At 58.8% G+C, this 15,267-nt stretch overlaps 1 protein-coding gene and 1 long non-coding RNA gene across 14 annotated transcripts in view; one reads left to right on the top strand and one right to left on the bottom strand.

Annotated features, from left to right (window-relative positions):
• The window catches only part of PITPNM2 (phosphatidylinositol transfer protein membrane associated 2), a 102,877-nt gene that overhangs the window by 52,905 nt on the left and 34,705 nt on the right, over nucleotides 1–15,267 (bottom strand). The window lies entirely within an intron of this gene.
• Nucleotides 8,896–10,470, top strand: LOC132023795 (uncharacterized). Its single transcript, XR_009406043.1, has 3 exons — nucleotides 8,896–9,026; nucleotides 9,213–9,563; nucleotides 9,711–10,470. It is a non-coding gene; the product is annotated as an uncharacterized LOC132023795 (long non-coding RNA).

Here is a 15,267-nt window from a genome sequence, read left to right as displayed (position 1 = left end):
AACATGGACACTCTCTGTGCAACTGGGAAGTTGCTCTGGGCTTCTCACGAATCTGGGCCCCCTACCTGCATGGGGCCTGGAACGACCTCAAAGGTCTGTCTCCTCCGGAGGAGACATTGCCGCCAGCCCGGCCTCCTAGCGCGTGCGCAGGTTTGGTGCTAAACAGATACAATAACTTGGTACTAAAATAAAACCAAGCTTGGTGACATCTTGACACAGCTTTGCAGGAACAGCGGGCTCCTGTGTACACAATGTCCCACTCTGCACGCCTATTTGTAAATTAATCACACATCAGTAGGCTTTGCTTGGAGCCACATGTTTCTGGACCACTTGGAGGGGAGATCAGGCTACGGGACCTTCTGATCATCCCCAAAGCCAGACCCATCATTTCAACAGATCCTAGATGGAAAAATCTCCTTCTTGCCCGACCCCTGAGGGCCACCCTCACCTTTCTCCCCTCCCCTGCAGGGGCACACAGGGCAGGGGGAGCTCCCCACAAGCCCTGTCTATGGTGTCTGCATACGCTAATAAGACAATCTTAAGATAGATCTGAACGAACATGCTTGTGAGGTGTCCAAGAGAGCAGGACGAGAGAAGGAAGGAAAGGGTTGAAGAGAAGTCAGTCATGGAAGGGGCCTCCGCCAGCCATTGTGGGGGCCCCCGTGTTCCCCAGGGGCTCTGTCCTACGGAGTTAAGCTCCCGCCACCTCTGTCCTCAAGTCCACCTGGCTCCTGGAACACCACCGGTCAGCCCAACCCCCATCAAACTTCCTTGAGTCAGCTCTGAGGGGCCCTGAGGACTGACCTTGGCCCTGGCCCTCAGGTCTGGGCGGTCCTTGAGCCTCAAAGGAAAGAGTATCCGGCTGAGCTCCGCCGCTTGTATATGTCACAGCCGCTTATATATGGCCTGGGCTGACTCATCTGCGAAGGAGAGCTAGCACCCGAACTCTGCCGGAGCTCTCGGGCAGTGCTGGGGGCGCAGGTGGAGGGTGCAGGCTGATGGCTCACGTTCACATTGCCTGGGAGACCAGCCCTCGATTCAGAGCTGCTCCGGACCATTCTGTGCCCACTACTCACCGGGAAGGCTTCACATGACGACAGACGTAGGGACTGTGCCACAGAGGCCCCGAGCCCTGGAGGGGCCTGGTTGGCTTCTTGGTGCTGCTGCCTCCTGCCAGACGCCAAGCATGAAAGAACTGAACTGACCTGCTCCCCTCTTCCAGCAAGTCCTCCTGGATTAGCAGACAAAAGCTGGAAGTCCTTCCGCCCTCTCCCAATCCTGTGGGGCCCTCGACCTTGTCCCAGCCCTCCTCGGCCTCAGGCCAGGAGCTAGGGTAATCACCTGCTACGTAGGCCTCGAGATCTGGCTCTCTCCACATTCAGCCCAATTAGGGGGTCACATGCACTTGGCTGCACCCCCAGGATTTCATTAAGAAGGAGGCCAACAACCAGAGAGGGGAGCATGTGCTAAAGCTTCCCCTGCAGGGCTTTGCCAGCAGGGAGGTCCTTGTCCCCTGAGGTCCAGCCCTTGGCCTTAGCGGAGAGCCGGCAGGTGTGGACGGAAGGCACGCTGGCCTTGGGTCAGCTGAGGCGCTCTGAAGCCTCAGATCCCCAAAGTGGGAAGCATGTGTGTGAGTCCCTTCCTCGCAGGGAAAGCGGCACCACTGGCCCCTTCATCCTGTGACTATCGGCCACGTGCCCTGGACAGGCCCCACATGAAGTCAGGGGCGGCTGGAAGGTGGGACCAGCAGGTCTAAGGCTCTTCCCCACCTCCACGGGCTGGGGGCCGGCAGATCTGAAGCTGGGGCACCCTGAGGCCCATGGGGGCCCATCGAGGCCGTGGTCAGTGGCAGTGAGAGAACCCGGGCTCCCCCCACCCCACGTCCCCCCGGAGCGAGGCTGTTCAAGAGCAGGAGGAAAAGAAAACAGAGCCATCTGCTTGTCCTGAACTATTAACTGGGGGAGGAGGGTGGGCAATGCGGGGGGCCCAGGTGGGAACCAGTATTGGGAAGGGGGACTGGGACCCTTGCACTAGACCCGGGGGATCCCGAGTTCGCAGGAGCAGGGCCTTGAGCCCAGGGGGGCCTCCTGTCCGGGAAGCACAGCCCAATCCAGCCTCATTCCCTGGCTGGCTCTCTTTCTAGTAGTGATCCGAAGCTCCCCGTCCCCTCCTCTGGGGCATTTTGCAGAAGACCGAACCGGGGCTGGGCAACATCAGGCAGTTCAGCCAAGGCCTCACAGCCGCTGAGGACCAGGCCGGCAGTGCACCGGGTCCCCAGGAACCACCTGGGGCCCTCCCCGTGGGTCTCACGTCACCACGCAGAACCAGGGACTCCCTCTACCCCACCGACCGTCCCTGTTCTACCTTGGCCTTTGTTCCGACCCTGTCGGTTCTCCTTAGTGGCAGAACAGCTGCCCAGCTGCTGCCCACTCTTCCATTTTGGGTCCCCCCAAATCCTCCTAGAAGCTGTCAGAGTGTATCCGACCACATCTGACAGCTCCCTCCGGGGTCCTGCTCCCAGAACCTCCCTCAAGGCCCTTGTACTCTGCCCATGACCTCTCTGGCCCTCCCACCTGGCCGGCCTGACTCTCCAGCTCCATCTGCCCTTCTCCCTGTCTTCCCGAAAGCCATGTCACAGGCAACTTCCCCGCCGCGCGCCTCAGCACCCCAGCTTTGAAGCCCTCGAGGGCAGTGCTCACATCTCCTACCCGGTCCCTAGTGTCTGGCGTGCAGCGGGGGATCCCTCACTGTCGCCTAAAGCATTCGCTGTGATTCACACTTGCTGCTCCTTCTGTCAAAATAGCCCTTCCCCACCTGGTCTACGTGGCAACCCCCCAAAATGTCCTGAAAGACTTTGCCAAATCAGCTCCCGCTCTGTGAGCCCCCCGACCACTCCAGGAGAAGCTGGGCGCCCAAGGTTTCCCTGACAAGCACCTCACCTTCTGTTCCCACACCATTCCCACTGTCCGGGCCCAAACCGCAAGGCACAAGGGCAGGGCCCACATTCTGCTCTCTCAGTGCTGGGCACACATACCACGAGGCACTCTGTAGACCTCTAGAAACCCTTGGCAAGCGGGGGTCAGGGATTCTGGGAAGGGAGAAGACCAGCCAAGGTGCGTGGCAGGGCACAAAGAACCCCGGTGTTTCCGAATGGTCAGAGAGAAGGTACTTTGGGTCATTTCTGGGGGATCTTCCAAGGACCAGTCCTGGGGCTGTGGTCAGTCAATGAGCCACCTCCCCTGTGGTTCATTACATGGTGGCCACTGAGCCTGAGTCCTGGAAGAGGGTCTACCAGACAGAGTGGTAGGCACAGATCAGGCCAGGAGGGAAGCTGCCTGGGTCCCGGCTGTGACCTGCAGCACTGCGGCTTCCGGAGCTGGGTCTGTGCTCTCTGCTGGGTCGGGTGGGGGTAGGGGTTACTCTCCCAGCGTCACAGCCCTCCATGGAATCCATGCCCCGTGAGGGCAGAAGACCTGCTTCTCCAGCTTCCTGCTGACTGGCTTGATGGAACCTGCCTGAGCTTCCCTCACAGGCTGGTGCAAGGCTAGGCGCTCCAGCCGGTATGGACCCCAGGCTGGCCTGGGGGCCGCACAGCACGAAGTACAGGTGAGCTTAGGGATGGGGTCGGGGGAGGGCAAAGCAGAACCAAAGTCAGCCCAAAAGGCCCCTGGCATTTGGGGTGTGTGACTCCCGTGATGTGATGATGTAGAACCGGCATATCCACGGAGAAAGAAATATCGGCACCCGCCAGGGCCTGGGCGTGGGGAGATGGGGAGTGACTGCTAATGGTTTCAGGGTTTCTTTTGGGGTGAGGAGAATGTTCTGGAATAGACAGAGGGGGCAGTCACATGACCACAGTCTAATATATTGTGCATGAACTAAATGTGGCAGAACTGTTAACACAGTTTTATGTTATATGAATTACATCTCAAAAAAAAAAAAAATGTTTTTCCCAGGAAAAAAAAGAAAAGTCAGGCGAAACTTCAAGTTAATCAGTTTCCCTTCTTTGTCCAGTGTGTCCTGGCAGCCGCCCCTTTTTCAGTGAGCCGGCATGCCAGCTCCTTATCCCAACCACGAGGCCGTGAGGGCCCAGCATGCCAGTCGGGGAGTTTTCTGACTCAGCCTTTGTTTCTTTACAGACTGTAAGAAAGGAGAACTGACTGGTCCCTTTTCTGCTTAAAGACCTTCAAGAATTCAACTTTATGCACCAAAGAACCCCCAGGCTCCTTATCCAGAAGCTGAAGCTCCTGCAGGAACTGAAGGGCGGGCGACTGCGTGCATCGAGCTCCCTGGCCAGTCTCGGTGCCTGTGCTTGCTGCCACTATCTGGGTCCCCACCTCCGCAGGGACACTCTGCTTAGGGAGCCGAGCCCCAACCACATCTGCCTTGTTGATAAAGCTGTCCCTGGCCCACAGCCTCCTTGGCCACAGCTGCCCTCCTGTCCGCCAGGCTCTCTGTGCATGGAGGGGGTGTGTTACTGTGCACACTGTTACCCCACAAAGCTGCAAGCTCTTGGAGGGACGGGGCTGCGTGTCTGCTGTGGACCCCAGGGCCTGCTGCCACCACAGGGCTGCCCAACTTCAGGGGGCGCTCTTCCCTTCCACAAGGAGCACATTTCCAACCCCCGGTCCCTCGGGGGCTCCTTCCGAACAGACACCCAGCCCTCCCGCAGATAAACAAACGCCTCTGTCAAAACCAGAGGTCGGGGAAAGCCCGGCCGCACCTGCAGCTGGAGAGCTGTGTGGACACAGTGTCCAGACAGCACACAACGGGCAGAGGTTGAAGGCTAGGGCTGCGAGGCCCAGGGAACGCCCAGGGCAAGCAGAAAGCACAGCTGAGAAAGGGTTCCAGAGTCCGCGGGCATAGGTATGGAGTTCTTTAGAGGTGCCCGGGGTGGAACAGGGTTCTTAAGGGTGCTAGGCTGATGCAGACCGAATTGCAGAACCCAGAAACTGAAGGAGAACTTGTAACCCAACATTAGCATCGAACAGATGGGAAATGAAGGCCAGGACCAATGGAACTGATCTATCCGTCCATGCATCTATCCACCAGCACCTCTGTCCGCCCACGCACCCACGCGTACACACACGCATGCCCGAGACCATGCAACACCCACGCATCCGTCTGTCCACACGTGCATCCACGTGTCCATCTGCGCACCCAGGGACCCATCCATCCCTCCCCTCCCTCCGGGGACTGAGGGCAAAGCCGGAATTGGAGCGGAGAGTCCTGGCCCTCTCCAGCCAAAGGTCTCTACAGGGAGCCCCAGCTGTCTTTTTTAAGCCCATGGCAGCTCTGGGAAACGGCCAGCAAGGGAAAAGGCCAGCAAGAAAGCCCCTACTGGCAGGGCTCACACAGAGGTATGGACCACGCCAGGCCCCTGCCCTAATAAGGCCTGTTCACTGTCGATGTGGAAACTGCAGCCCTCGTGGGGCCCTGTGACCATCAGCAGTGCTCTCTCACGGCAGCATGGCCCTGCAGGCAGGGGTGCCTCCCGTGGGAGCCGGGGAGGCACTCCGGTGGCTGAGAGGCGGAGCAAAGACTCTGAGGCAGGACTCCGCGGCAGGTGGCTAGGGGGCCCTGGGTCATCACAGGATGACCGACAGGAGACGAGCGGGAAAGAGCTTGCATGTCAGGAAGCCAGGCCCCTTGGGACTTCAGAGCCCGCCAAAGACCAGATACAAGGGAGTCCCTGAAAGTTGTGGGGGAGGTGGTCCCAAGAACAGTGGGCAGAAGGGATTTAGGCAAAGTGACCCCCCTCTCTGAGTGCCCGGGGTTTCTGTGAGCACTACAGACAAGACCCAGGGGTGGCAGCAGACCCAGCGCCATCGGTGGCCAGCTGTCGGCAACAGACAAGGTGGGGAGGCGGCACAGGTGTTCTTACAAAGGGGACTGTCTGAGAAGCAGGAATTACAGCGGAAGGTGGGCGGGGGGGTGCCGTGGGAGGCCCTGCAGCAGCAGAGGGGCTCCCGCTTCTCCCCCTCCCTCCTCCCTACCAAAGGAGGGGCCTGACTCGCATCTGCCTACCCACCCTGCGCGGGCACCTGGGTCCCCATCTGCTTCCTCCCTCCCCATTTCAACATGCTTTGGCTGCAAATCCAGGGAGACATGTCGCTGTTCGTGCCTAGACTCCCTCGCGGAGAGGCAGCCGGGTGGAAGGACAAGACGGAGGCCCCGCACCTGCCCTCCTCACCTCTGACCTTAGACGTGACACTTAGAACTGAGCCTCCCTGGGCTCCTCCGTGAAGAGAGGGGGCAATACCTCCAGCAAGGGAGTCAGACGTCAGTGTGGAGGGCGCGCCACGCTGTGCCTGGCAGTTGAAGATGTAATCCGTCCCTCACGGCGATACCAGGAGCACCAAGCTGCTGGATGCGGCCCGTGGCGGGGGCTGCGGGGCTGGGGGCTGCGGGGGTCTTGCAGGCACTTGGGGCGACACCCTCCCTCAGGTCCAGGAATCCCAGGGGAAGCGCCTGGGAGCAGAGGCTATCTGCGGAAGGCTAAAAGGAGAGGGGTTACCCTCGGGGCCTGATGTAGTTCAGAATTCAGGGCTCCCCGCATTTCGATGGGTGACGCTGCTTCGCTCAGCGGGACCCGATAATCAGATACACTGACATTTCTGCAGGGGACTTCGTGGACGTAGACTGCGCCGAGGTTATAAATAGCCTCACTTGGACTATAAATAGCCTCACCTCGGTTCCGGTGGGATTTTGCTGCCAAATGAGTTATGAAAAAGCATTGGTTTTCTGAGCTTGCGGGATTCTGGAATCGAGGCTAGGGAATTATGGCTCTGCATTTCGGCGTCTCTTCCCCAGGAAACAACTGTGTGTTGGGCCTGGTTCATCCCACAGCCGATGCAGTCCAGACGATGCGCATCATAGACACCCTGCCCCCCCAAACTTGCCAGGCCCTGACCCTGGGGCACGCAGTGCAGGATTAGTCACAAACCAAAGACAGCTTTGCGCTCACACATAAACACACAGAGAAATGTGTGTAAATACAATCGCACCAGCAAACAGGGCCGGGAGCCCTACTCTGGGGATGGAACCCAGCCCTGGGCAGCCAGGGACACCTGCTCGGGCCAATCCCTGCCCACACTGCTGAGCCACATGTGTGTCCAGACCTGCACCTGGACCAGAGGAGGAAGGGGCAAGGGGGAGGAGCCACAGGCTTCCTATTCTCTGGATTCGGCAGGGGCAGTGACAGCACCAGACAGACTGGGGTCTAGTCCTGGTCCTGCCATGGGAGCCGGCGGCCTCAGAGGGGTGGCCAGACCTCCTCACTGAGCTGCATTTCTTCATCTGCCAAGTCTAAATAATGGGGCCTCCCCAGGTTTTGGAGGGCACATGCAGGTGCCCCCAAGGGCTTGGTGCATGATGGTGCATGATTGCAAAATGCTTGGTGACTCTTCTGTTGCCTCAATGTCCAGTATAAAAAGAGCTGCTCTAACTGGGCAGCTTTTCAGTCCCAGAGATGCCCCCATGTCCCCAGGGCTCTCTTCTGAGGTAAGTCCCTTGTGGATTTCTGCCCTGCATCAGGTTTTCCATATAAATATACACAGAACCTTCTGGCTGCTCTGGCTGCCGAGGGGATCCCCACAGGACAGGGCTCAGGGTCAGGAGAGAAGAGCCTAGAGCAGGGACAAGTTTACCCTGAAAGAGGGGGCATGACATCGGATGGAACAGGGGTTCTGAAGCCGGAACAGGGCTCTTATCGCAGCTCCCCATTTACCTGGTCTTAGCAAGTTACTCTGCCTCTCAGGTTTGTTTTGTTTTGTTTTTCATTTTAAAGACTTATTTTTAGAAGTGGGGGCAGAGAGAGAGAAGGAGAGAGAGAACCTCAGGCAGACTCCCCACTGAGCCCAGACCCTGACGAAGGGCTCGATCTCATGACCCTTCGATCACGACCTGAGCCAAAACCATGAGTTGTACACTCAACCGACTGTGTCCCCAAGGCATCCCTCTGACGCTTAGTTCTCATGCTAAGCGTCTCATGCACCAGGTCTGGTGCCATGTACGCTCAGTTGAGGTACAGTGAGAGTCTGTCCCTCACAGACTAAGGGACAGTGAAACATAAAATGCCCAGCACCCAACACTCAAGACAGGGTCCCGGCTGCCGTGATTGCTGTGGCGCGACACCACCTTGGAACCACCTGCTAACGGAACGCTTCCCTTTGAACTGTGTCCTCACGCTCCAAACAGTTGGGCTCAGAAGTGACTCACTGAGATCGTTATTACAAACCTTCCCACTGCCTGTTTGGGCGCCCTGCCCCCACTCTCTCACTCACCCCCATGTTAAGGCCAGGGGGAGTGTACAGATGTGCCTCCCCGCCGCCTCCAAAGGGAGGACTAAAGCCAAGGGAGTACCCAGGACTTGGTCAAGGTCATCAGGCAAGTCAGTCATGGGGAGGAAATGAGAGTCCCTGATCCCAGCTATCCCACCACACCTGACCTCCGGGCACTCTGGGGCCAAAAACCTCTTAACGGGGCACAGGTGTGGGAAGTGGCCTTCAGTGACCTGGGCTGGGGGAGGCACGAGGCAGGGGAGCCCAAGAAGAAGGCGGGGTGGCTGGGTGAGGAAACGGAGTCAGCCTCTACTGGCCCAAGACCGCACACAGTCTGGCTCTTCTATCACTGGCAGGGAGCCTGCGGCTATTTCGGGAAGCTCTGCACACAGCCCGCCACTTCCCTGCCAGGCTGACTAGGTCAAAAACAAAACCAACCCAGCAACAGCCCGTGTCAACAGGGTGGTAAGTGAGGAGGCGCTGAACAGCCTGGGGAGCGGAACAGCAGGCCTGGGGGAGGAGGAGGTGGAGGACAGCGGGGGCGGCCAAAGTCCTCCCACCCTGGGGGCGGGGGCGGGCAAAGTCCTCCCACCCTGGGGGCGGGGGCGGGCAAAGTCCTCCCACCCTGGGGGCGGGGGCGGCGGCAGGAAGCAAACGAGGCAAGTTGGAAGCCGCAAGGTGCAGTGGGAGAGACCAGTTCCGGAACCAGACAGACCTAAGTTCCAGTTCAAGCGTCGTCTTCACGTAAGTCGTTCGACCCCTTCAGGCCTCAGGTTACCCAATCGCCCACGAGACAACGCTGCGACCCTGGATGTGTATACGAAGGGTGACACCTGCCCTCCTCCCTGACATGTCCGGTCATCCCTCTGGGCTACTTAAAGCCACCTGTGCTGGGCAGCCCCCTCATGCCCCCCGTTCTGTCCACAACAGGTGCTCAGCAAACACCTGTGGATGGGGTACACCAGGGGCGGGGCTGGCCGTAGAGACAGCAGGACCAAGGAGGGGAACAGTCATCTGGCAGCATTTCTGAGGAGCCCAGCACCTCGTGAGTAGCTGACCCAAGTCACCATGTGAGTCCCTTGACTCAGATCACCTGCAGATGAGACACAAGGGCTCAGAGGACAGACATGCCCGAGGTCACCTGGAAAGTCAGAATTTCAGGAGGCCAGCAGCCTCCAGTGAGGGCTGAGGTTTGCAGCATGCTGTGACCAGGTCTTTCGGGAGGAAAAAAACGGGAGCTGATGGGCAGCAAAGGAGTGTGGCTCGGAGAGGAATACACAGGTGTGTGTGTGGGGGGGGGGATTCTGGAATCTTTCCTTGGGGCCTGAGCTGATTACGGGTTAAGGGGGTGGGGTATGTGTACCGGAGATATGACGAGCCCAGTCTGACTCCTGGCCCTGCACTTGTTCTCACTCGACTCTCTAAAAGTCCCAAGGTTGGAGTCACAATAGCCAGAAGGCGGAAGCGAGCCAAGCGTGCGCTGACAGATGAACCAGTACGCGAATGTGGTCCCTCCACGGGCCGGAACGTTACTCCTCCTACACAGGGAAGGAGCCTCTGCTTCCTGCTGCACCGTGGATGCACGTGGAAGACACTGTGCTGAGTGACAGTACCCAGTCGGGAGGGACAGGTGCTGCGGGATGCCACACACATACGCAAGGCACGTTCACAGGGGCGCCAGGGGCTGGGGGAGGGAGGGGTCGGTGTTTCATGGGGACGGAGCGTCAGTGTGGAGACAGCAACAAGAAGCAGAGATGACGGTGGGGACAGCTGCCCAAGGGGAACGTGCCTGAGGCCACTTAACTGGACACTTACAGGTAGTTAGGGTGGTAAACTCTGTTACACGTATTTTACTGCAGTTGTGGGGGGGAACTCTAGAGTTGGGTACAGGGTCTCCTTTCAGGGTGATGAAAATGTTCTGGAACTACACAGAGGTGCTACTTGCTCACCATCGTGAATGTACTAAATGTTACTGAATTGCTCACTTTAAGAGTGAATTTTGGGCGCCTGGGTGGCTTAGTCGTTAAGCGTCTACCTTTGCCTCAGGACATGATCTCAGGGTCCTGGGATGGATCCCCTCATCAGGCTCCCTGCTCGGCAGAAAGCCTGCTTCCCTCACCCTCTCCCCCTGCTCACATTCCTGTTCTCATTCTCTCTCTCTCTGCCAAATAAATAAATAAAATCTTAAAAAATATATAAAAATAAAAGGATTAATTTATGTTATATGAAACTTACAAACAAAACAAAACTTTAAAGCCCCTGGGTGTAAGCCAGGTAGCTCCCCCGGACAGGCACTCTGGGGGAGGCTCCTGGGGGAGGCCAGCAGGATGCTGAGCCAGAAGACAGAGCAAGGGGAGGGGCGACCCAGCTGCAGAGGTGGAGGGCTCTATGGGGACAGCAGGAGGGGCCTGATGGCCTGGGTCCTGGGGGGTACCCTTTGCCCCCACCCTGCAAACCCACCAGCCAGCCAGAGAGAGGGTCTGGGGGTCTGGGGCTGGCTCTGCCACATCACCTTGGCTGCCCTTGGGGAGGTCCCTGAGCTTTTGGATGGGGCCATCCATCCCCAAGACAAGCACAGGCTCAGAGCTCTCGGGGATAGGGCTGCTCTTGGCAATGCCTACCCTGGAGGGCTGCTAGACCACCTCCCAGGACGGGCTGTTCACTGCCTACAAGGTCCTGCCAGGAAGTCCCTATGCTGTGCAGTTGGCCTCCTGGGGACTCAACCTAGGGTCCTGGTTGGCTCTTCTTTTCTTCTGCTTTTCTTCTCCAGGACACCTTAAAATAAGTGTCCAAATGGCACACCCCTCGGCCACCACCTCCCCTGTTCTGGACTCTCTGAGTCCCCTAACAGAGGCAAAGCTGCCCTAGCTGACCACAGAGCCAGAGACTGCTAGAAGCCCTAGATCTAATTTCTGGGATCAGCTGCCAGCCCACTGCTACTGAGTGAAAATTGCTGTCTAGCTGGAATCTCAGACTGTGACCTTAGAAGGAATCAGGGTCTTTGCATGTATGATTAGTTAAGGATCTTGAGATGAGATCATCTCGGATTTAAGGTGAGCCCCCAATCCAATGACAGGGGTCCCTGGAGAAGAGGAAGAGAGACAGAGGGGCTGGCCATGGGTGCACCAAGGCAGAATCAGAGTGATGCAGTCAAAAGGCAAGGGACACCAGGGGCCACCAGAACCTGGAAGAAGGGGAGGATTCACCCCTAGAGCCTTTGGAGGGCACACGGGCCTGCAGACACCTGGAGTTCAGCTTTCTGACCTCCAGAAGTATGAGATGATCAAGTTCAGTTGCTCTCAGCCCAGCCTGCAGTCCGGTGTGCTGGCAGCCCCAGGGGACGGGACACGGGATCTATGGCATTGGGAAGCAGGACACTGCCCAAACCGACCGCACAGATGTTAGCCAGTTTCCCCCTGCTTTGCACATGTGCAGGAGAAGAACCCATGATGTCCTGGTGGGGAGGCCACACCAGCACTCAGGCAGGAGGGAGTAAGCCTGTGACTGTGCTGCCACCAGGTCTGCAGCCAACTAGCTAAGGGTACTTGAGGGCCAGTGAGTAGCCCTTCTGCATCCACAATACAGACACTCAGGAGAAGCGGCCACTGGACATGCAGCCAACCGGCCTCTCTGTTTTCCCTGCTTCCCCATACTGCACCTGGACAGCCTTTTCTAGGCCCCTAGGGGCACCAACCCTAAGCAAGCAGCCAGAAGCACCCCCCACCCCAGGTGAGGCCCCAATCCAGGGACTGCAGGTTTCTCTGACTAGAAGTGCCCCACCCCCACCCTGATCTTGCCTCAGCATCTCCTACTGGTCTCTATCCTGGAGGAACCTCTCACTGCAGTAAGAAGCCGGCCAAGGCTTCCCTGACAATTCAGCATCTAGAAAGCCCCAGCAGGCCAGCAGCTTTGTGGCTGCTACTGTGCCTAGGGACAAGTTAGGACCATCCCAGCTCGAGGGGCTCTGAGAAGCCCAGCCCAGCATTTCTCAGGGATGAGCTGCTTTAGAAACACTGAGGGAGCTTGTTCAAAATGCAGATGGCCAGCCCTCCCCCCGAGAATCAGAACCTCTGGAGGAGAAGACCAAGACCCTGCATTCAACGCACCTTCCCCAGTGACATCAGGAAGCCTACCAGAGGTGAAAACACGTGGCCTAGGTTCCAGGTGTCCCTCTGGGTCTGCAGTCAGATGACTGAGCCCTCTGATTCAGGCTCAAAGAGCCCTTCTTCCAGGTAAGGGATCCCTGAGGGCTCATTGGCTGCCCAGGCTCCTGGTGCTGACTCTCCGCTTGGCCCTTCTGAGACTTCAATGTCCCTGCCTGCTCTGCCTTCAAGCTCAGGCCGTGTCTCGCTCACAGTGGCCTTCCCGGGGCCTGGCCAGAGCAGTTCTTGACCAAAACAGGTGCCCAGCCAATATTTGTTAGGTAAATGACATGGAGTCCAAATTCTGCCCCAGAGCAGCTGGCTGACCTTGTGTAGTTCCCTCTGCCTCTCTGTCCCTCCATAGAAAAGACTCTGGTCCCCTGCCTTGACCATTTCACAAGGCCACCGTGAGCCTCAAGAATAAACCTGGAGGCAACACGCTTTGGGAACTGCGAAGCTGCGTCCCAGCATGAGCCCTGCACGCCAGCAGTAACACGGCCACCACGTTTCCACCGACTAGAGAGGAGTGGGCAGCCCTGGGCAGCAAGGCCAGCCAGGAGATGCTACAGGGGGACAGGAAAGCCAGACAGGGCCCAGGGGCCGCACTGAGACAGGCAGGCAGAGCCCAGAGGCTCGGCCAGCTTCCTGCCTGCCCCCCAGCACAGTCCACCGCTCTTGGGGGCATAAGTCCTACCCTGGTCATACCCTCTGGGGCTGTGGGAGGACCCTGGCGTTTGCAGGTCTGTTTCCCAGGGGCAGGGAAGGCTTGAGCTAGACCGTTTCCAAGGGCCTGAGGCCCATGGTGGCAGTGGCTCTGTGCCCTGGGGGACCCCCCCCCCCGCCACTGGCAGGTGCTCGATGGTTGTTCCCCAAGAGCCCTCTCTTCACAAATAGGCTCCTGGAGCGCCCGGGCAGGGCAGCTCAGATGAACATGACACTTGCCAGGCCGAGACAGGAGCCCCTCCCGCTGGCTGCCACTCGTGGTTCCCACGACCTCCAAGCGGTCACAGAGTGGGGCTGCCTGTCAGATGGAAGGTTCTGCTCCAAGGCACAGGGCAGAGCTTCTTCCTCAAGCTGTAGGCAAGGCTGCCACTCGGACCTCACAGGGACCACCCGGTTCTTCAGCCTGGCCTGGGGTAGTTGCAAGGGGTTGGAGGGGACCCTCCTAAGAGCCCGGCACCCACACACCCCCTTACGCATCAGCCTGACCTGGGTGGATGGTAGAGTAAGAGCTGGGCCAGCACTGCTCAGAAGGGCCATCACCATGTCCCTAGCATGGCCCCCCCACAGCTGTAAAAGGGGAGCAGTGGGGCACGGGCCAGAAGGAGAAGGGGGGAGGTTTGATTCTGTCCTGCCTCCAGGAGCCACCCAGCATGGCTGGGTCACTCGGGAAAGCTCTGTGTCTCTGCTGGTCTCCCCAACGACCCTGCCTGACCCAGAATCCCAGTGTGTGTGCCGACCCCTGCCTGGGAAGGCAGACAGCTAGGCGGTGATCTGAGCATCAGTTCTGGCCCTGGCTCTCTTTGTGGGCACTAGAGCCACAAGCAGCTCCGGCTGGGACACACCCAGCTGATGGGGAAACCGAGGTTTCCCCATCAGCAATCCCATGTGCCATGTGTGCTCAGGGGACTGGCAGAGCCCAGGCTTCATCTTCCAGGCCCCGGGCAGCTCAGTGACCACGCCTCCCGACAGAAGGTCCCCCTGGCTGCCAGCAGCCCCGGCCTGCCCAACATTGGAGAGCACGAAAAACAGCAGCTGGCCTGGCCTTGATCCTAAGAGGATGGGCTTTGATACAGAGTGGCCGTTTGAAAGCAATCCATTTTTAAGTCCTGCACTGGAGGAGAGCCCTATAAAACGGTCACCCTGTCACCCTACTCCTGTAGGCCAGGCAAGCACAGTCTCACGTTCTCACCCAGCACCCCTGTTCTGCATGGGGGGAAGCTAAGGTTCCCAGGATTGGCAGCTTCTGGAGGTCACAGAGCCAGGACTCACCCTCTAGCTCGTGACCGACGAGCCTTGCTTTTCCTGCCACCCCACGTCTGCCCCTACTTCCCAGTCTGCCCATGCCGGGAGCCCAGAGTCTCAGGAAGGCCTCAGCCAAGCAGGTGAGCAGGGGTCCGGCGGGCAAATGAAGCCAGGCGGTAAGAGCAGCTTAGAGTGGCCTGTGCCCCGGGTCCCTGTCTGCGCAGTCTGCCACAGCCCTGCCGGAGCCCGGTCACAGCCACAGGCCTCGATAATGTGTACCCACACCTAGGAAGCTGTGAAGTGCTTACACAAGGGCTCAGAACGATAGGCCAAGCGAGGGCACCGGTGCAGACAAGAGTGCCCCCCCGACACGCCGTCCTCTTGTCCTTCCTGGTCTCCAGTGGGCACCTGCCATGAACTCTGTTATACAGACCAAGGGACCGAGGCTCGGAGAGGCCAAGGGAATTCTCCAGGGTTTTCTGACCCGCTTCTACCCTCTGCTCTCCCCTAGTGCTGGGTGGGCACTGGAGGCTGGGAGGCAGGCTAGAGGTGGCCCAGCACCCCAGCGCTCCGGGGGGTGTCTCCTCATGTCCTCCCTGCTCCGCTCTGGGCTGCCTGCAGAGAAGTGATAGGGACCTGGGGAGGACAGCGCCTCCAGCTAGGGCAACAAGGTAGGGAAACTGAGGCACACGCTGGGCAGCTGATGCTCGGTGGAACGGAACAGAGCATGTCAGATGCCTGGTTCATTCACTTCCAGCAAGCAGGGCTTTGTCAGGGGGATAATGGAGGCGGGGGAAGTTGCAAGGAACAGGGACAGGACTGGAGGTCTGGCGCTCCCTCCCCGCGACTGCCTTGAGGATTGGAGGGTGGCCATTCAC

The sequence above is a fragment of the Mustela nigripes genome, chromosome 8 (assembly GCF_022355385.1).
Source record: "Mustela nigripes isolate SB6536 chromosome 8, MUSNIG.SB6536, whole genome shotgun sequence".
NCBI lineage: Eukaryota > Metazoa > Chordata > Mammalia > Carnivora > Mustelidae > Mustela > Mustela nigripes.
The sequence above is the reverse complement of the archived record's forward strand: the minus strand, read 5'-3'. Positions and strand labels throughout refer to the sequence as shown.